Raw genomic sequence first — 23436 nt, 5'->3', positions numbered from 1 at the left:
GAGTGGAACCCATCCTGTTAAACTGCTGTATGATCTTGGCTACTGCGCTACAGCTCAGTTTTAGGGTCTTGGCAATCTTCCCGAGGTGCCATGTTGAACTTCCAGTGACCAGTATGAGAGAGTGAGAGCGATAACACCAAATTTAACACACCTGCTCCCCATTCACACCTTGTAACACTAACAAGTCACATGACACCGGGGAGGGAAAATGGCTAACTGGGCCCAATTTGGACATTTTCACTTAGGTGTGTACTCACTTTTGTTGTCTGCAATTTAGACAATAATGGCTGTATGTTGAGTTATTTTGAGGGGACAGCAAATCTATACTGTTATACAAGCTGTATACTCACTACTTTACATTGTAGCAAAGTTTTGTCACATGAAAACATATAGTAAAATATTTACAAAAATGTGAGGGGTGTATTCACTTTTGTAAGATACTGTATATCTGTAGTGTTTACTTATAGAGGTAGATAAGCAGAGAGCCTGTCTATTCACTGTACAGCTCTGCCTGCTCCTTCACTCCTCTGCCTATGTGGAGGGGGTGTGTGCCTTTCCTCCAATCATCTCTCACAGTGTAAGCCCAGACTCCCCACCCACTGCTGAAAGAGGAAGAAAGATTTCTAACATGATCTGCACTTTTCAAAGAGTATAGAAAGGGGAAGACAGCCGATATACATGTAAAACTTATGCAGGCAGATTTGTTTCATCTCTGTGTATAATCTGAGGCTATTCACTTGACTGGGTATATGTGAGGGTTTACATCCACTTTAAGAAACAGTGAACCAATCACCATTGATTGTGTAGATCTTAATTATCCAAAAACAGGATGGGAGGTGTGAAAATTGTGGAACCTCCTTGTTTAAGTTAAACAATCCCGCTTTTGGTGCCAGGAATCCCTCAAAAGTGTTACATCCTCAATTTAGATGTGTGAATGGTTGTCAGATCACCAGGATAGAGATGTTAAAATACATTTTTTTTATATAGAAGACAGAGTTGCATCAAACCTTCAGACACCATGATGTGTCCTTTTGTCAGGGCCTAGACTTGAACCTGGGACCTCTGCTGTGTCTGGCAATGACTCTTCTCACTGAGATACTGGACAGCACCCTTTCTGATCCATTGGACAACCCTGCTTTGTGCCTCGACTTCTGCTGAACCTTGACCTCTTTGCTCCTCCCATGAACTTCCTAATTTAAGCCATGTCTCTGCACTTCCTGTTTGCCAGATTGTTGTGCTCTCTTCAGCTAGTATCTTTCTTTTGTCTTCCTTGCTTTCGTCCATTTTTTGCTACCACTCGTTATCCTCCCTGGCTTGTTCCTTGACAACGATTGTGCCTGATTCCAACCTGCATTTGCTCGTTACTGACCTTTGGCTTGTTTACTGACTACACTTCTGTTTGATCCTTACTTGCTTATCTGCTACTGAGCCCCAGCTTGCTCACCTACTGGTGGGGCAATCCTGAGGACCGTGACCTGCTACTAACACCCAGAAAAATCAATCTGCAACATCAGGAGCTCTGGTGAACACCAGTTAGTACTTACACTTGGCACCTCAGGTGAGTCCGCATCATCCACCAGGGTGATTGCCTGTGTACCTATCTTGCTGGTCAGTGATAGTCCCGCTACTGCAATAGCAACTGGTCTTCAAGCCTGACCCCTGATCATGTCACCTCCCTTACGCTAAAAATACAGGTTTTCATAGCTTGTATCTGCAACTTATTAAAAAGTCAGCTGCAAGGGGGGCCTAATTTAGGGATAAAAGAGGTTTCAGATGCAGGGACATCCAACTTGAAAGCATTATGTTTACATCCTCATTTTCTACAGAAGCTGCTCCCAATCATCACTTATTAAAAAGAATGCATGCTGAAAAAGCATTTATTCTTTAAGAGTGTTTTCACAATTTTCACAATATCACGAGCATCCCTGACAAATGCGCCCGCAGCAGATTGACCCACGCATAACAATTTTATCTGGGTTTGGACAGAACTTAAGCTCTTCCCTACTCTGGACCAGTTTACTGATAGTGACAATAATGGACCATGCCTGCACAATCTTTCATCAAGGCTGCTTGCAGTCTCCATCAAGGTTACATGTGAAAGGGTGACAACACACAAGCACAATTAAGACAATTGTCACCCTTTACCAAGAAATATTTAAATGAGGACCATCATGGAAGGATCACCAGGCATCATTTTAGTTAAAGTTGCAGAGTTAAAAAGATTGAAAACATTTTTTCTTTGTTAAAATGCACATTTTTGGCCTTAAGACTACTTAAAACCCCTAAAATATTGTGCCTTAACTCACATGTTAAAATGTTTGGGCCTGAATCTCTCAGCTGGGAGCAAAGATCTAAACAAACTACGGCATGTTATAGCGGTTGGAAGTCTGTTTACATGCTGGCTATGCTGTCAAAATAATAGTTACAACGGTGGCAGCAAAGAGGGTTAAATTGATCAAAAAAAGAAAAAAACTTTAGATTCCCCCAAACAGTAACACTACTAAACATTCTGATGTATGGTTTTCGGATGAAGAAGGGATTAGAACTCCTGTCAGGTTTCTATTGCTGTCTATGTCCCAACTAGGAAGATCTACTAGGAAGGATAAACTACCACAACAAATTGGACTGAAAGTGATCAGAGAATCCCAAATTTTGAGTAATCACCAGAACGGGAATAGAGATGAAATCTTCCAATAGGACCACTTGTTCCAGTGACAACTTTCTTAGGGGGCATTTCGTGTTCAGGAGAAAAATTAAGGGGAAATTTCGTGAATGGGATGCACAAAGCAAAAAAAAAAAAAGATGTTTTAACCACTTCTTAGATATCCAAAATGGAACTAATAGATGTTTTGGCTTTGTTTATACTTTAATTATCTGGAAGTCTATTATTTGTTTAAAAAAGTTTTGAAGAATGAACGTTGGTTGGATAAACACTTAAGTCTAATTAGAAGCATAGTTTCACATTTTGTCAGAGAGAGACAGTTGAAAAACATCCTCTTGACCAATTATAAATACGTTTTAATTAGAAATCAACCAAACAATTTCAGAATCTTTTTTTTTACCTGCTGTAGATCATCAGTGGATACTGAACTACATACGGATATTTGAGAACTCTAAAGCCCTGAACACATGGTCCGAATGACAGGAGACATTGGTTCAATAAAACCGGCCGACATTCGGCCCAAGCGTATGTCATCTGATCCGACAGAAGCCGATCCGACAGAAGTTTGGCCGACTTCCGCCGGAAGAGCATGCTGAAAAACCAGCAGCCCACCGACTCCCATTCAGCACTCTCAGCCATTGGCTGAGAGCGCTGACCGGAGCGTTCTGGCAGAGGTCCGCCCCCTGTCAGGACACAACAGCTCAGCAGGCGTTGGATCGTTAGTACAGTGGCTCCAGCTGGAGCTGTCAGTTTTTTTGTTAAAAAAAAACGATTAGTGTGTACCAGGCTTAATAGACTTGGTTCAGTCTTTGTTGTGAAAAGTCTTAGCATTAATTGATTGTTTCTTTTGTGTACAACGTCTTAGGGTAAGACATATTTATAGGCATAACCACCAAGCATTTAACTAGTCATAGTTAAACAATTTAGTATGATTGGGAATGTTAAAGTATCTGTAACCCTAAGGCTTGTTAGACACAAAATGGCAATGCTTACCCATTGGCTAGCATGCCAGTTTAGTTTATTTCTGAGTGATCACGTGACCACTCTGTCTGCTCTTCTCCCCCTAGCTCTGAGAGCGGAGTCTCAAAATGCTGACAGTCTTCAGCTAGTGGTGGGCTGAAAGATGTGTCTGCCTACCTGACTATTGATATCGCAGAGGCACAGCTTGACAATGAGAAACCAGCTTGCACCTAGTAAAGCTGCTAACAGTATTACCGGTTATTTGGGAAATAAGGAGAAAGAATACAGGAAGCACAGTGGCTTAGTGGTTAGTACCTATACCTTGCAGCATTGGGGTCCTGGCTGTACTAAGATTCTGCATGGCATTTGCATGTTCTCCTTGTGCAAGCTTAGGTTTCATGTGGGTACCCTGGTTTCCGTCCACATTTCAAGGACATGTAACTTAAATTTAGCTTCTGTCTAATTTGTCCCTAGTATGTGAGTGAGCCTAAAAGTCCCAACTGCAGCCTTCTGTGGCAGACCCTGGTAACACTCCATCAAATGGCTAATGCAGCTCTGAAACAAGAGAAACAAGCAGAAAGGCGCCTCTTGGTGCAGACATTTAAAAAAAAAAACTTTAATAAACATACAGTTCGCATTTAAGCTGAAAATTGCGGGTCCCAACTAATGCAGCTCTGGTGCTCATTTCAGACATAGGGGGAATTTATCAAACAGGAACAGACAGAATCTGGAGCAGACATGCATGGCAACCAATTAGTTTCTACCTTTATCTTGTTTAATTAAGCTTTGAAAATGAAAGCTAGAAGTTTAATGGTTGCCATGCACAACTGCTCCAAATTGTGGCTGCTCCAGTTTTGATAAATTCCCCCCAGAGAGTCAAAGAAAAATGTAAGGATCCAAGGTTTGATGTGCACTGAAGATCACAACACAGTCATGGTGATGGATGCAGAAAACATATCATAATCATATATAAATACTGTAGAACCTTTTAATATGGGTTTACTGACTCTTTAAGGTTAGGTGAGAAGAAAAGAGAAGACCTTTTTATAGTTGTAATTTAAGTGTACGTGTAAGTCTGGTGAAACAGTTGTCAACAGGGCAGGATGAGAACTGAAAGAGTTACCTAAGGGGAACTTAAGGGGTTAATCCTCTGCATTGTGTAAAAAGGCTGTTTGATCCTGTCTTCTCTGATCCTCCTCTTTTTCCACTATCCCCAATCTATCTCCTGATAAGACAGAGCCTTTGGAATCACTCTGCACATGCTCATTTTGGTGTGTATTGCTAGAGAGTTCTTTTTTTTCTTGGTAGGGTGCATGTGATCAGCACAGAACCAATTGGCACTGTCTAGACAGAGGGTCAGGGGTCCTGCAGCCTCTTTGGACAGTCAGAGTAGAATGAAATCTCCTCCTACAAGCTTTAACCAAACAGTAATAGAAATCACAAGACTGCTATATACTGCTGATGAGAAAAGGTATTTAGCAGTTTATATTTACAAAAATAATTGCATTTCCATGTTCTGTGTACTGGGAGACCAGATATAGTGAATGCATGGTCCTGGGTTTAGTAACACTTTAACTCTCTCTAAAGCTGGCCATACATTGTGCATATTTTGCTGCGTGGGTGGCCCTGTCACCACCCTATCACCCAATATCCTTCAACAAAAATCAAAGGAGCCAGATAAAAAATGTGTTGGCTGAACAGTGGCTGCATCCAATGATAGCAACTGCTGCCAGTTGTCAGAATACAATAGCCCAGCATGGAGATGAACCCCTCTGCTCTGTATAGCCTGGATGGAGGAATCTGCCAGCAGGCTTAATCAAAATAATTTTAACTGGACGGCTTAATGGAGCTTTGGATAGTTGTAAAAACCCCTGACACGGATTCTTTTGACTTCTCATTTTGTCCAAAATGAGAAAAAAAAGTTCTTGGCTTGGCGTACACTTTAAAGTTGATGGCAACCCCAACTTATTGACAGTTAGTTTGTTAAAGCATATCATACATTTTCTATTTTATTTGCAATTCCCCCCTTAATAAAAATAGCTTTTTCGTGCTTTTTTTATATTGTTTATTAATTTTGCAGTGCACTGAATAACGAAGACAAAGAAAAAATAGGAACTTCATTGGGGACGTCATTAAAAATTCAATGAGTTACTAAAATGCTTCAAACTCCCTGCATGACCATACAGGCGGTATAATAACATGGCTACATAATTCATCTACAGAGCAGACAGAGCCAGAGGAAAGTCATCTCTTTCTGTGAGGTCAGAGGTGAAGTCTGCCTTGTGCAAGGACACTGTTCACAATGGATGAGCCCTTGGCACAAATATGTCTAATACAATGAATTTATAGATAATTGTATGAACTCTAAACAGCATCTTTCATTTTTAATAAACAGAGCAGGCAATGGATGCAACTGCCTCTAATTAATAAGACAACAATCAACAACATTTAAAGGGCGTCAGGAACGGTCAACCAGAAATGGTCAATCTTTGTTCTGATTGCTCTCATCTAATGAGGAGACCTGACATGTAATTGGTTATTTCAGGCAACTGCACACAAAATACTGTTTTCACCTAATTTATTAAGCACTGACAAAAATTCTGATGCATAGGAAGTTTCTTTACATAAAAGTACTGTTAGCGTCCATGTAATATATTGAAATTAGATGGTTTCTGGGAACTGGAAAGACATCCTGTGGGTAAAAGTGTAATCATGATGCCACAGAACACAGTACTGCTTTGGTCTCTACCCTCTAATTATTTGTCAAGTGTGATTTTCTAACTTTTAAAGTTCATCATGATGATTCTTTTCTCTAATGCAGACACTTTATGACGTGGACATACCTGCTGTAAAATGATTGTCCTCTTGTCTCTTGGACAAAGGGAACAATTTTTAATCAGCTGCAGAAATTTTCAAGCATACTTGAAAGTTTGTAGCTCATGACTGGCCTTTTCTTAAACTCTATGCTGCCTGATTTTTTTGAGTCAATTTAGCCATGCTACAGGTTCTCTTGAATAACCAAGTAGAGGTGGAAGTGAGGCACTAGACACAAATCTTTCACTGGCTGGTGAGAGATCTTTGTTTAAGCTGAATAACCTAGGTTCAGCAGCTCTCCAAAAAATGGAGTCCACTCCCCTCGGAAATATGAGTCACCCGGCATAAGAAGTCTATATATAGCTGAGTCAGAAGGAGAGCCAAATATACAAATATATGTGTTGATAGTCAAAAAATGTAATTGATCAATCCCACAAATGGCCAAAAAAACATCAAATTAAAGGGAAAGGGTTTGCCTCTTGAAATACCAATCCTTCCACCTGCTGATGCTCACCTTGGAAGTTCTCCCGCACCTCTCCATTGTTCCATCAGAGCCCTTGGGAAATAGCCAATTCTTTCAGGTATGAAGGAGCTTTAGATCTTCTTCTAGTTCGGTGCTTTAGCCTGCTTGGCCACTCACAAGACCTAAGCAGTGCCCCATAAGAAAGGAAATAAGGCCATAAACCCTGTTTAAGCACTAATACCATCCAACATGAGCTTACACAGGGTATGAACTCCTGGTTTTAATTGAGGAACGGAACATTCGGAAAGCACAGAGAAGGTAAGAATAAGTGGGTGGGTAGCTGGGGAAGGGGCGGTGGTTGGTTGGGGGTTTGTTCATTCCAGTGAACCTGTTACCTTTGACAGCGTGTCTTTAAGGTTAGAGACAGATGCTGGTGGCCCAGTGGTGGATAAAAACACTATATTTTTAGGGACTGGTAGTTAGATCTCCAGGAAGTGCTGGATTTGTACCTTGTCTTCTCCATCACAGGGTCTCATTTCTCTTGTGGCAGCAAAGTAAAACTTAAAGTGGAGTTCCACCCACATTTTTACATATTTACAGTCCTTTCATAGTATTTATAAACATTTGGGGGGAAATTTTTTTTTAACTCACCAGAAACTCCCTGTTGCTATGTAGTGGCTCCTAATCTGCCACTTCCGGGTCAGCGGAACTCCACATTAATTCCTCCCTCACCTGCGCTCCTGGGAAATGTGAGTCATCATTTCTCAGGAGTCAGTGGGCAGTACTGTGAGCAAAAATCGCGTTATTTCCTGACAGGAAATTATGCGATTTAAGGCGGATCACATCTATGTTGCCAAAACAATGGGGCGGGACCTTCCTCCGACACCGCCCGTGGTTATGGCAACTTTTCAAACAATCAACACTACAGCCGGCAGAGCATCAGGCATGCCCTAGAACGAGAGGTGCACGCTGGTTACCCAGCATGCACCTCTCCATCGCAAATCCAGGAACAGGTTGCGATTGGGCTTCACATGCCCACAATCATCATGGCAACGGCCAGAAGAGGATTTTCTTAATTGTAAGTATAAAAAATATATCAAATTCAGATCCAATAGCAAACAAATATAAACTTTATTTTGGTTATTAATGCATTATGATGGGATGCCAGAAAAAAAAATGATGTGGCCGGAACTCCGCTTTAAGCATGCTGTTGTAACCTTGTAGTAGGCTGGTATTTTACAAAAGGTCGTCAAGAAAAGACACCACTATTTACTATTTGTTAGTAAACAGTTATGCAAGAAAGTACATTAAGACATTGAGTTTTTGCAGTTTCACATCCAGAATAGAAGGTAAAGTAACAATAGATACAAAAGCAGCCTATATGTCTTCACTTGTTATGTAATGAGACCAGGCAAAATTTGCCTTCCTTAAAGTGATTGTAAACCCTCACCTTGTAAATCAACCCATTCCGTTTAAAATAGTAATAAAAGGCAAAACATTTGTGGATATATATATATATATATATATATATATATATATATATATATATATATATATATATATATATATATATATATATATATATACCCCTTTTCCCTTTTTTAGAAGTGATCACATTCCCTCTGTTCTCAGCATCATAATTGCTGGGGAAGTAGAAACAGCAGCATACAGGCATACCCCACTTTTAAGTACACAATGGGGTTTATTTACTAAAGTTGGAAAGTGCAAAATCAGGCTCACTTCTGCATAAAAACCAATGAGCTTCTAACCTCAGCTTGTTCAATTAAGCTTTGGTAATAAAACCTGGAAGCTTAGTAAGTAAATAAAGTAAATAAAGCCCATTGTGTGCTTAAAAGTGGGGTATGCCTGTACTGAGCTTCCCAGTGAAAGGGGGGGGGGGGGTGTCAGGATGAGTCTGATCATTGGAGTGGAGCACACTGAGTTCCCAGTATAGCTAGAGAACTGACCACGGTGTGTTCTCCTGCTTAGTGTAGTCAGTTTTTCTGGAAAGCAGAGCAACTGGCAGGAACACCAGGGATTTCACACAAAGCCAATACAAAGCAATACAAAGTGAACAAGATACTTATACATACAAATACATTGTACAGCAGGCACATATCAGGAATATGAAATGTTGGGTTTACAGATTCTTTAAGCTTCGAGAATAACCAGTCTCCCAAAAAGGTAATCCTTTATAAATATTGTATCTTTTTTTGCTAGATTGCTCAGTACCTTGCCACTCAGAATCTTCTGGTCTCCCAACCGTTCCCAAGTAAAGGGGAGACTTCCTTCAGGACTTGTCTATCCCTGATGAAAACAAAGCTATGTCCCTGACTGGACTTTTCTGAAATAACGCAGTAAAAGCTAGATATAGATATATATGTCATCCTGCATCTCATGATGGACGGCAAAATCTCACGGGGTCTCTGTCAATATGTAACACAGACTTCCCCAAGATGTCACCCAGGGCCCATGACAGAGGACACATTAGTCTAATGCTGGCCTTGCCCTAATGCTTTTAGTAAAACAGAGGTCATGTTACCATTCTGTTTATGCTGGAAGAAAAGGCAAAATTACTTAGGGAACATAGGTTCCCTATATCGTAACCGCCATCGCCCACTTCTCCAGCCTACAATCTTTCCGATTTAAAAACAAACCTACAAGAGTGTGACCCACCATAATTGCCAGGTAGGGTTGAGAATTCATATGCTGCAAACTCTACCTCAGAGTCCACAAAGTCTGGTGAGTTATTTGACACATCAGCACCAAGACTGAAATATCCGTTTTGACTGAAAAGACCCTTCAATTCATAATTCCCATTCTTATGCCCTGTACACACAGTCGGATTTTCCGATGGAAAATGTTTGATGGGAGCTTGTTGTCGGAAATTCCGACCGTGTGTAGGCTCCATCGGAATTTCACACAAAATTTGAGATCTGGATCTCAAATTTTCCGACAATAAAATCCATTGTCGTAAATTCCGATCATGTGTACACAATTTAGATGCACAAAGTTCCACGCATGCTCAGAATCAAGCAGAAGAAGCGCACTGGCTATTGAACTTCCTTTTTCTCATTTCGTCATACGTGTTGTACGTCACCACGTTCTTGACGTTCGGAATTTCCAACAAGATTTGTGTGATCGTGTGTATGCAAGACAAGTTTGAGCCAACATCCGTCGGAAAAAATTCATGGATTTTGTTGTCGGAATGTCCGATCGTGTGTACGGGGCATTAAAAGGAAACATCCATCTGCTTCCATTTTGACAGGCCACACTTACCTTCTGTATAACAAGCATTACCCCTTTTGGATCCACAAACCTTCCTGCTTCGGCTAATATTTGGATAGTTGAAAGCAATTTCTAATCTAATACAAATTTATGCAAGAAAGTTAACCTTCATGTTTGTTTTCTCAGTAAATCTAATGGACAATAGATCCATGCATTTGCTGATGGGAATAAAATGTACTCAATATGTCAGGTTTGTACTGATAACATTTGACAGTTGTGAGACAATGAGAATGACATAATAAACCCATTATAAAATTCAGCTCTGCGCCCAAGAAGTCTTTAATATGGCAGGCCGGGTGTCTCTTGTGTCTATTCAATACAGTTTGTTTTGTTTACCATGATTTAACACAGATGCCACAATCAGATGTTCATTTGAAAAAGCAATTGCGAAATTAATTTGGTAGATAATATAGAAAAGCATTAATGATCTATAGACATGTCACAAAAATACACAGAGTGGAAATTAATTTCTCATAGAACATCAACCTTACAATGAAAATGCAAAGATTTGCAACATTATTCATCCAACTTTCCTTTTCTAAAGTGTAACTCCACTTTTGCTGAGAAAAAACAATGTACATTGTAAGGATTTCAGGAACTTTTTGGCAGATTCCTCATGTTTTTTGGTTTAAGAAAAGGCTGCTTTTTCCACTATGTCCACTAATTCCTGAATGGGAGAATCTTGTTCATTATAATCACCCGGTGCACTTTCAATCTACTAATGAGAAAAGTTGCAGTGTTGGCATCCCTTTACAAGTAGATAACCTTTAGGGAGTATCTCACCAAAAATGAATTCCCCATTGCAGAGGATGCCTAAAATTTCACCTGCATCTTAGTGCAGACATCTGAGAAAATCAGATTCTGTACACCAACAATGTGCAGAAAGCCTATAGAGTGATATATTGCATTGAATTGTTTGACAATTTTAGAAAATTACAGCGGCATCTGATTGAAATGAAAGGTAATTTTCCTGGGTGAAGAGGGGCCTTGACCTCTTAAAGTTCGGTTTCAACCGAAAATGAGTTCCTCTCATTGTAACAGTTATGCTATAATGCCCCCCCCCCCCCCGAATGCTTTTATAAAGGTTTCCATAGAACTTCAATGACATTTCAGACATCTTAGCTTTGTCAGCTTCAGGACCTACCATTCCTGCAATGGCTTGTCCCATGTTCTCCAGAACAGAAGCAGGTTAAATCTGCAATGAGCTTGTTTGCAATGTATTTCAGTGACCTGGAAGGTCCCTTTATTCCACAAAATAGTTTTTCCAGTTTAACAACACAATTAAAAATGTAGAGTGTAGAAAATATAGAGTAACCCAAGTAGAGTCCATGATTTAGCAGCTTTAAAAGAACAGATTGGTTATTACACACCAACAGTGGTGTATTTTGTTTTTTTTATGCCCTAGGCAAGACTAAAATCAGGCACCCCCCCCCCCCCATCTAAATTTGTCCTACCCCAGCCATGGTATACCATTCTTGTCTAGGTCCAAGTGCCATATATAGAATTACTGCCCATGATCTGACGTTCATGGTGATACCTGACATGTGTGGGATGATCACTGTTTGCGTGCATGCGAGACCGACCCGTGCGTTCTCCTTTGTGTGCGAGCACGGGAGGATGGGGGGGGGGGCACTTTTACTTTTTTTAAAATTATTAATTTGTTTTAGATTTTTTTTTTTTTTTTTTTACATTGTTGCTTTAATTTTTTTTGTTTATTATCACATTTATTGCTGTCACAAGGAATGTAAACATCCTTGTGACAGCAATAGGCATGTGACAGGTAGTCTTTATGGAGAGATCTGGGGTCTACAAGACCCCAAATCCCTCCTCTGCACCAAGCTCTGTGTTTTTCATGCTTTAGATTTTTAAAAACTGGCGCTGATTGTTTCCGAGTAAACTGGAAGTGATGTCATGTCATCGCTTCAGGTTTACTTTTAGGAACAGCTGATCCCGACCTTATTCAGCTGTCCAGCTAGCCAGCAGATGCGGCGGTCGGTCGCTCAGGTCTCCCGGTAGGGTTGGAGAGCCAGAGAGAGAAAGTGGTGGAAGGTGTAATAGCAATCAAGTGACTAGTAAGCTGCTTCAATTACTGTTACAAGAGAGCCGACCGGCTCTAAAAAACGATCCCTGGGTGATGCCTAGAGCTGCAATCATCATCCCGGTACAACCACTGAAAGGACGGGAAGTGGTTAAAGAGCCGCCTCTGCTTTTCTGCAAGGGTGCGGGGTTGCCCCCTCTGAAAAATGCTGCCCAAGGCAAACCCCTTGTTTGCCTTGCGATAAATACACCCTGCACACCAATATCACTTTCACTAAAGTATTTGTAAACATGATCATTCAAATCTCATTTGAGTGATCTGAAATCTGTTATGAAGGTTCTTGCTCAGACACTTCCTGTTATAGGGTAACAACACTCTATCCCTGTGTCCCTTTTTTCTCCCTGTGTTGTCACCAAGTCACAGTGCTATTGATGAAGACTACAAGTAACTGTTTCTACACACACTATGCAATTAAACAGGCATAGTATACTCTTGTCACCATTAGGAAACCCAAGAAATGCCATACAGCCATCACTGGAGTACATGCAGACAGGAAGTGGCTGAAAAGAGACTTCATGAGATCAGCAGCAGTATGCTTTAGCAAAGTACATGTTGTTCATTTAGGCTTTACATCTCCTTTAATTAGCTAAATGTTCTAAGGTATTTGTTTAAATTCTTTTGCTTTAGGCTGGGTTCACATCATTGTGAATTGGATACGGGTTCCCCGCATTCAATTCGCAATAGCAGGAGATTGTGACCGGCTCTCTTCACATATCTCCACTGTGGCTTTGGTGCGAATTTGCACAGGAGCCCTGTGCGTCTTTTGGACCATTTCAGGTCCTAATTTAGCCAAATATTCAGCCTGAAATCGGACCTGAAACGGTGAACCAGGACGCATCGGACCCCTGCTGGGAGCCGCATGCGGCGATGGTGCAAACCCATGTTTTAATACTGCATATACTGTAAAATCAACATTCTCCAGGGGAAGGGGAATATTAACATTACAGTTTCATTTAGAAATCTGAAATGAACCTAAGAAAAACCTAATTATTAGTCATAATGGAAAGAATAAACAAGCTTAATCTATGCTAGGGTAGTCAACCACCAGGGCATTGATTTAATGGGGTTGGGGGTCAAATGTACAATTTCATGGTCACTGGAAGATATATGTCATTATATTCAGGAAGTTTAAATTAACCTTCAATTACGATTTACAGAGGTTCAGTTTAAAATCACAAATATTTTACCTTCTTTTTTTTTTTTATTCTAAGTGAAAGCTCTGACCTTAACACATGAACTCTACATGAAGTTTTTATTAACGCATAGTCAGGTAGAACATTGTTTCCTGGAAATCGTCTTCCCAGAGTATTCTGGTACAAAGACCCATGGGCTACACCAGCCACATCCTATTGTTTGACAGCGCTGTCACCTGACAAGAAAATTGCAGGTCTGTTCCATACATACAAAGGAATCCAAACAAAGCGATAACTGAATCATTTACTTACTGGTTTGAAGAAGTGAAAGGCTATTGAACTGGAAAAAATGAAATACTTAGATGTTGGGGTAAAGAATGAAGCAGGAACTGGTCAAAAGATTTCAGAGATTTAATGCGGGGTGACTGTGACAGCAAGCTGAACCCTTAGCTGAAAGCAATCACATTTATCTTTTGACTGCTGCTGGGTGTTAAGGGACTCTAAGCACTATGGGTATCTGATAGCTGTAAGGCCGTTAAACCCTTGTCAGTTGTGCACTCCTTACCGCAACAGTCCATAAATGTGTTAGTGCATTGCATTTCATTTTCTATGGCACTAAGGCAATGTACCTCTATGATGCAGCATACCACAAAGCATGGTAACACATTACTGTGCACTATGATGAGCTCCATTGGAAAAATACTACTACTGGTAAAAATGGTACTGGTCCAATATTGTTTTACTTTTGGTACATTGACAGCCCATTCAAATAACAGTTCTGCCCTAACACATGAATGTTAATGCACAACTTTAGGAGTGTTCATTGGACCAGACCAATGTGAATAGTCCTTCAACGTGACAGGTTTTCTTGAAAGACAACCTTCCCTCACCTGCTATTACATATTTTTTGCTACACTTCCTCATCCGAGCTCTTGGAAATACCCAGCTCTTCCAGGTATGAGAAAGCATGTGACCTTCTCAACTTCCTTTTAAGATTAAAGCTGCCCATACAGCAGTAGATTTATGAGTTAATGAATTAACTTTAGTACAAAAATTCTCACTAGTACATTCAATAACTTGACGAATGTCATTTGAAAGTATTTGAAAATGCTATTTGCTTTTAACATCCGATTTTGAAATGAATGTCATTTCTGGAATGCAAGCTACATTTACTATTAGAAAGTTGTTTGTTTGAAAAAAAATTCCCAATCTGCTCCTTTGAATTTTCTTCATTACTGTCTTCAAAAATTATTGTTGATATGATCCACTAACCATTAGAAAATCAAACAAACATTCCTGAAACAAAAGTTTTTAAACAAAATTTTTCTAGTGCATGGCCAGCTTTAGACAGAGCAGAGGAGTGACAGTGTTTAATTAATTATTGCAGGTATTGTTCTGTCTGTAGGACAGAGAGCTAAACCTTCCCGCTCCATAAACTTCAGATACCATATTTCTTTGATCTTAAATTTATTAGAACGAGTCAGGTGAAACTACAAATTGATAAAACAAACATCAATCAGTATAATATTGCATATAATAGAGAAACAATGCTCTATAACACAGAATGAGATAACAAGAACTCACTTTTTTAAGCTCGCTAAGGGGTAATGGCTAGAGATGGAGAAATACATGCCTTACAGCCTTTCTGAAGATTCCTAAAATGGTGGCTGACTCACTTCCTCTAGAGAAGTCTCCCAGAATGCCCTAGTTCCTAACAACTTTATTAACACATTCTAAGAAATTACAATATGTAACTAATGCAAACTATACCAGAAAGGGAAAGTAGGTGGCGCCTGCGCTCTGCATATAACTAGTTAGATATACATCAAGGAAAAAAACAACATATTATTTAATCACATAAACACAAGTGACTGAAGAAAGCCAGCTTTAGACAGAGCAGAGGTGTGACAGGGTTTAATTAATCATTTCAGGTATAGCTATGTGTTCAAAACTAGTAGATCTGGTGGGTGAGTAAGGGATCAGCTTGGGGTACCACGTCCCAATCAATCAAAAAACACAAAAACCCCTCCTAAGAGGAAAATTGATTTTACTGGTACCCCAAAGACAACACAAATATCATAAAAACCACAAATTTATTAAAAAACAATCCATACATAAAAAGCATGAATGAAAAGAAGCTTAGCTAAAACCAATAACCTAATGTTATATTCTTTCATATATAATCCACGACCAGCTGAGACAGAAATAAGTTGCCTGGAAGAAATATGGTTATGCTGACCAAACACATATTCCGTGGGAAAAATCCCATTATATGTGTGATTTCTTATTATATTTGTGTTGTCTTTGGGGTACCGATAAAGCTCTTTTTTCCCTTAGGACAGCTTTCTTGTCTTTTGATAGCTATGTGTTCATCAATATCCAAGTTCCGATTTTTCTATTCCATTCAAAAGCCTGGCATACATGGTACTGTCTCAAAACAAGATAACACACATTGATCTTTTTCAAATCCTCCACAGGTAGCGCTCAACCCAAGCATATCTTACATACCCAATGAGACGAAATGACAGATGCCGAAGGAACCAGTATGGTCCATGTCCTATCTTCCTACTTCAACATCAACCTACTTCTCTCATGAGTATGGGAAGGTGCGATCATTAAAAGAGTCCAATTCAATCATCCAAAGAGTCCTATCTTCCCCCTTGTGATTCTATTACCAAACACCAAGCACAGAGCACAGCAAACCTAGTGTGACACATTCAAAAATGTCCCAAAATAGAAAACAGACATTCATAACAGCCAGAAAGTCAAATATAAAAAATACATTTATTCCAACTGTATTCTTTGTAAGTTATTATTCCCATTGCCAATTGTGCATTTGTTTTTTAATACAAATCCATAGTCTAGCATTCTTTCTCTAATCAAGGTGAGCAATGAAAGTCTGACACAAACAAGTCTCACACATATTAGCAAGTGAAGACTCCCAGAAATAGACCTAGTTATTTTCAGAGATATATCTAGACTTCATAGCCTATTCCTGTTCAGCCTTATTGAAATGGAAAAGTATGATAATGTAATGATATGTAAAACACGAACTAACACACCATTGTGGAAGAAACATGTAATCAGGGTTATGCTGCGGGAAGCAAAGGAATTGATGAAAAACAGATGAAAGGCAACTTTGTAGAAAACAAACGTAAAATATAATGGAAGTCAGGCAAAAAAAAAGAATATACAAAAATTTGAACATATCTTAAAGTGGTATTGACATACATTGTGGAGGCAGTTGTTTTGGGGAGGGAAGTAATATTTATAAGAAGCAAACTTAGACCTACCCAGATTTGTCATATATTACATTGTGTAAAGAATGCTAACCCTAACCGGCAGTAGGTGGGTATTCCAATGCAGAGAAGGCTAACCATTTTATGTTCTGCCCCTCAAGTCTCCCTGTGCTGTTTTACTTGTGCCCTAAAATTTGCATGTATGGAATGAAAGGATCTGAGTACCAAATCAAAGTGATTGGTTCATGTGACGGAACGCTTGGCATCCCGCTTAGGTGCTTCCGCCAAACAGTGCATCCTGCCCTGCAAACCGTCCCACCAGACAAAGCTAATACCAGCCATTTTAACACAAGCATTGTACAGACAAGATATTGAGGTAGAAACAAAGAAATGACTGTTTATTGAACATAAATACTGGTTTTTATACACTTCTAAAGTAGGTCAGTCACCACATGAACAATAAAACCAAATATTTACCCAAAACTTCACACAATGGTTAGATAATGAGCTAAAGTTGACACAAGGCTAATCCCATCATAAGAACCTGCAAGAGTTAGCCAAATTAGCCAACAGACAGAAACAACATGTGACCCAATTTACTCAATTAACAATGGGAATTCACACCTAGGAGGCACACAATGGGAGAGACATACTTAAGAAAGACAGAAAGACACGTAACACCTTAATAAACAGACTATAGCAGGAGATCCCAGTATCAGGTTGCTTTGAGCTGATCATTCTAACATCTGCTCTGAGTCCCACAGTCTAAAGCAGTCATTGCTGGTTTGGACATAGTGACCCCAAATATGTATATGGGACCTTCAGTTCCTACAGTCTGTCAGTTTTGGGGAAACATGAATTTGATTCTGAAGCAAGACCACTCCAAGGGTCCCCCAGGCACACACCTTCCAAAAAGTAGTGTTCCCTTAAAAGCCAGGGCCCATAGTCAGTAGGCAAGAGGCTACCCCGCAGTCCCCTCCAAAAGCCCCGTCCTGGTTGGGTCTGTCACAGTCCAGATATAAAAATGTTGGCTTTCAACTCTTGATGAGATCCTCTTATTGTGACAAATTAAATTGTATATCCAGACAAATCCCTTTGGCTTGGCTGTTACAGTCCTACAATCATTGTATTTATTAGGCACCTCTTCCATGAGTCCAGTGGTCAACCTTCCTATTTTTCATAGCCTTATTTTACATTTGCCATTGTTTTGCATCTTGAAAACTGTGTTTCTCAATTTAAACTTAACTATATTAGAAAATAGAGACCCTAAAAACTGAGAATCCCTCACACAGATTCCCACCATAGTTGCTAAAGTTTCCAACAGATTGTGTTCTAGTCCTGCTGAAATCCCCAAATCAAGACATTAATGGGCCAACTCAGACCTCAATAGACTATTTCCAAATACTGTTCTTGAAACAAAATTGATGGTAGGGTGGAATATTTGACTACCATTTTACAACTCCTTAAATAATATCTAAAGTCAAAATGCAAAAACTTTTTTTTTTCATTTTGAATAAAGAAGAATGGATAATGTCACAGATAGCATTTTTTAAATGCTATCTGTGTCCCATTGGAGCACACTCCCTTCACTCCCTGTCCAGTAGACACAAAAAGTGAGAGGAAATCTGTTTAAAGTGAGAGAGTTACCCTCTTTGACAGTTATCACGGGAGCCTTTGGAAGTATTATTCTCTACTTCTGATGACAACTCATTGGTTTTTCTCATTTTCAGTTCTGACGATAATGTTCAATAGGATAAATAGAGTGGGCGAATCTCCATGTTAGGGACAGTGATAAAATCACGACAGGGGCTTTAGCTCTTTACCACTCTATCCGAAACCAAAAAAGAAAGTTCTTTAGATAGACTTTACTATAACAGTGATGTCAGTTTTTAGGGTGCCCATAGACATGAATTTTTGTATACCTGTAATATACTTATATTATAGTAATATATTAGATCAACCAACTAGTATCCACCTATAACTAAAACATCACTTCAGGTCCTGTGAATCATATTGCTTCTTTCCCTTTCCCATGAAAATGAAATACATTTTTAGAAGATAGATGCTTTTTTAATGCTGCCATTCCTGTAAAATTCCATTTATTAGAGAATTTTCAGTTTCAAAAAGGTGACTGACTGTGCGTTTGCCTTTATTTTCTTAGGAAAAAATAGCAGCCATCTTCATTGAGGAACAGACAAGGCAAGCAAATGCCCAAGGCATTTCAAATAAAGCTGTACATGAAGCAAGCTGTAAAATGCAATGAAATTATAGCCACACAACAGAACTTGTTCATTTTCTAAGAAATATGATGGGGAGCCCCATAGAACTGCAATTTAATGAAAAACAGTATGTGCACAGAACGCTATAAAATTACACTGGGAAACACTGTAACAATGTAATTATACATTTTATTAAGAATAGATGTTTACATTTATGGTAAATCTGTTGTATTTTATAACCAAATTGGTGGGAAGGGGGTTGGTGATCATTAACAAAACACTCATCTCCTTGCCCTCAATTTTCTGATCTGCGGTTTCCAAGTTCTGTTTATGAGAAAGCTTCAATCAGCTGCATTCTGCTCCCTGTAGACAGAAAAACATTTGCAGCGGCCAAACCTTTACTACTCTTCAATTCAGAGGATCATAGGTTTGAAAAAAAATGTAAAAATTACATACTTTACAGTCACCTTCATCAATCTACCAATATGAATTTCTTTAATAATGAGTGCTAACCTCCTAAAAGATGGAGGGGTCAATCATTCCCCAGTTTAAATAAGTAGCCTCAAGATTTTACTGGTTGGGTCAAAAGTATATAATGAATGACTTTCTTTACTATATTTCATTAATGGGCACTCTCCCTTTTTTCTTCTTTTGCTATTTATCAGGTGCGATAGTTCTTAATAGGGGGTTTATGGCTCCAAAAAAAAAGTTAAATAAATAATGTATCCTTAAAAACGTCTGAACTTTAACCTATCTCTAACGGTTAACCTGACCATAACACTTTCAGCAATAGTTTTAAATTTGTGAATGTGCCATTCAATAAACATTCACTACAGTTTATTCAAGCCCTCTAATTTAAAATACATTCACCAGGAAGATAAACCTGTGCCAAATGTTTGGGACACTTTGCATTTGCTGCTTTATAAAGTTCCCCTACCTAAATTTTAACATTTATTCTTACACCACAACTTAGCCCTTGTCATACAACCATCCCTTACATCTTAAAGTGGTAGTAAACTCTGTTACACCAATTATATCTACAGGTAAGCCTATAATAAGGCTTACCTGTAGGTACTGTGAATACCTCCTAAACTTGCAATGTTTAAGAGATATTCAGAGTGCATGTAGCTGGTGACATCAGCAGCGCATGCTGCATTTTCAGAGCCCTTGCCGTAAATGTCAGCTTCCGCGCACATGCGCGGGAGTGATATCATGGCACCCCCGGCCACATATGTAACCGGAAACTGTGAACCCGGGGACCAGGGGAAGATGTCATCCCTCTCAGCGGTGACAGCGCAGAGCTGGAGGGCTTCGTACTGAGGTAAGTTTCTCATAATGTGCTAGTATGTAATGCATACTAGCACATTATGACATTGCCTTGCAGGGAATTTTTTTTTACCAACTGTGGTTTACTACCTCTTTAAACTAAACTAAACCACTTTAACTAACACTAAACGTAGCCCTCACTTTAAACATAGTACTTACTTTTACACTTAACGTGAACCCTAAAAGTTAGAGTTGGACTCGAGGCATAGAGTTCACCTTCTGAGTCCACCCTCTCTATTTTAGTTTAAAAAATAAATCCTGAACTAAATGTCAAAAATACACTCCTAAATGTGTGATCATTCAATGTATTCGATATTTTTTCCACCTGATTCTTCAGAGAAGGGTCTGTTCTTTCACTAGTGGTGACATGGACATTTGCTATTGGTGGTCTAACATTGGGGTCCGCTTAGATTACAGTAGACTGCAGTGGGGTGATGGCAGCATGAAGAGGTGACCAGTTGACACCCACGCAGGTGATGCCGGTTTGGGACAGGGCAGAGTTGGGTGGGTAGAAAATGGATTTACAAGGTATTTATGCTGAATGGGTGAAAGGGGGTGGAGCTTTGGCTGGAGATAGGATACCTAAAATGAAGATAGGATACCTAGAATGAGGATTCTTCCTAAATCTACCCAACCTCCTAATCCTTGACCCCAACACCAATCCAATTGTAACACCTCTAGTACCTCTGTAACCTCTAGGTTTTTGTTAGTGTAGGTAAAAATTTGTTTTAGCTCAGGGCTAAGCCTGAGCTATGAATCTGGGTCAGGGTTTAGTGACTTTGGGACTAGATAACTCATCTGGCAGCTCTCTCTGACACTTCCCCCTGGTCTGGAAGTTGGTAGAAACCTCCAGAGCTGGACGGTGGGAGTAAGGAGGGGATTCCATGTATATTTATGAGGCCTGTATATTTATGCTGGTAATCCACAGCATTGGGCCGGCAGAAAGCAGAGCTTACCTTATAAATAGACATGGGTAATGCCAGCAGGGGTAGTTGGGTGGAAGATGGAGATGCTGAGGAAGCTGTCGGTGCCCTCTGAGGGTGCCTCTTAATATGGAGGGGTGACCTAGGGCCTGGGGCTCAGGTGCTGGAAGATTCCCACCAAAACACACAGAGGAAGCCCTTCCTGGAGGCAGGGGAGCAAGGAGAGAGAACAGCAGGAGTAGGTTAACACATCTGGGCGATCTCCTGAGAGTCAGCCGGGTGGGCTGGTGTGCATCAGTCTGGAGGACTGTGAGGAGAGATTAGCTTGGAGGGCTAGTGAAAGGGGCAGCTGCAGCAAGGTGGGTTGGCAGTGCCTGAAGAGGTGGTGCTGGGATCAGTAGCTACAGGAGTGATGTAAACTGGAACATGTAAACACTGACATTCTGCTACACACCTAAGGGGCCTCGGGTTCCTGCTTGTAATGGGCTTCTCCTTCACCTGGCTGAGTTACTGTCAGGCATTTACAGTGTTCCAGTTAGGTTCTGCAAGCAAGTGTATGCTGGATTGAAATAGAGGAGCTGTAAATAGAGACTGTATATAGGAAGAGTTGTCCTTGAAAATATTATTGAAGTCAAATGAGCATCCCATAACCTCCTAACCCTCAATAAAACAAAAAAAAAAACAAAGTCACGGACTGTTCTCTGGAGTACCTGTGAAAATTTGGTGTGCCTGGCTGTGCAGGGTGGGGGATATCTCAGTATATTTGCAGCTCCTTAGGGGGTGCGCTACACAAGCTTAAACCCTAACCTAATGCCTAACATTAGATAAGTAACTTTACTTTGTAACCATAAGCGCTATTTTTAACCACTTGCCGACCAGCTCACGCACATTTACGCCAGCAAGTTGGCTTGTTCCCGTGAATCGACATAAGAGTACGTCGAGTCTTTAAGAGCCATAGCAGACGTGCGTCCCCCCGCTGCACGCTGGGGGACCTGATGCGTGTGACCAACGGCCGCGATGTCAGCCAGCCACCCGTGTTCGCGGGCACAAGAGCCAGAATGTAAACACACAAATCCCCGTTCTGACAGGGGAGAGAGACAGATCTGCTGTACCTAGTAATTAGGAACAGTGATATGTCTCCTCCTCCAGTCAGTCCCACCCCCCCCACAGTTAGAAACACTCATGAGGGAACACATTTAACCCCTTGATCATCCCCTAGTGTTAACCCCTTCCCTGCCAGTGACATTTATACAGTAATCAGTGGCTATTTTTAGCTGTGATCGCTGTATAAATGTCAAAGGTCCCAAAAAAGTGTCAAAAGTGTCCGATCTGTCCACCGCAATGTCGCAGTCCTGCTAAAAAACGCTGATTGCAGCCATTACTAGTAAAAAAATAAAAATAAAAATGCCATAAATCTACTGCCTATTTTGTAGAAGCTATAACTTTTGCGCAAACCAATTAATATATGCTTATTGGGAATTTGTTTTACCAAAAATATGTAGAAGAATACATACCAGCCTAAACTGATGAAGAAATTTGTTTTTTAAAAATTTTTTGGGGATATTTATTGTAGCAAAAAGTTAAAAATATTGTTTTTTTTTTTTTCAAAATTGTCTGTCTTTTTTTGTTTATAGCGCAAAAAGTAAAAACTGCAGAGGTGATCAAATACCACCAAAAGAAAGCTCTATTTATGGGAAATAAAGAACATCATTTTTATTTGGTACAGCGTCGCACGACCGCGCAATTGTCAGTTAAAGCAATGCAGTGCCGTATCCCAAAAAAGGGCCTGGTCATTAAGGGGGAAAGTCTTCCAGGGCTGAAGTGGTTAAAAAAGCCAAAGTACTTTTTTAATGTATCTTTACTAAAGAGAGAACGGGGTCCCTTGTCACCTTGGGTCACGATAACACACTTTACTTTACAGTGCAGCGGGACTATATTCTTCAGGCGACCTTCTCAACGGCACTTCATTTATTTTGAAACGGTTAGTGTATTTTGAGAGGAAGTGACCTTTCCAATGCACTGCCATCATCTATTTGTAAGCATTTCCAGGCTCGGTGCAGCAGGGACTGATTTTAACTATACTGAACATTTCCATCAGACTGTGAGCAGGCTTATATGAGTAATCTAACCGTGGATACAGTAATTACAGTTCCAATGCTTGTATCCTTTTGTGTATTTCTATATATAGTTTACTACAGTGTATCATGACTATTATACTGTATGTATGTAAACTGAGACAGGAAACCGTATTATCTAAACCGTATCTACCCGCACATCCAAAAAGAAAGAAAAAAAAAACCCTACAAGGCAA

At 40.0% G+C, this 23436-nt stretch overlaps 1 protein-coding gene across 3 annotated transcripts in view; it reads right to left on the bottom strand.

The window, feature by feature from the left end:
• PLCH2 (phospholipase C eta 2) overlaps positions 1 to 23436 on the bottom strand; it is a 1074339-nt gene that overhangs the window by 533493 nt on the left and 517410 nt on the right. The gene's annotated exons all lie outside the window — the stretch shown is intronic.

The sequence above is a fragment of the Aquarana catesbeiana genome, linkage group LG10 (assembly GCF_042186555.1).
Source record: "Aquarana catesbeiana isolate 2022-GZ linkage group LG10, ASM4218655v1, whole genome shotgun sequence".
In the NCBI taxonomy this organism is placed as follows: domain Eukaryota; kingdom Metazoa; phylum Chordata; class Amphibia; order Anura; family Ranidae; genus Aquarana; species Aquarana catesbeiana.
This window is presented reverse-complemented; position numbering and strand designations above follow the sequence as displayed.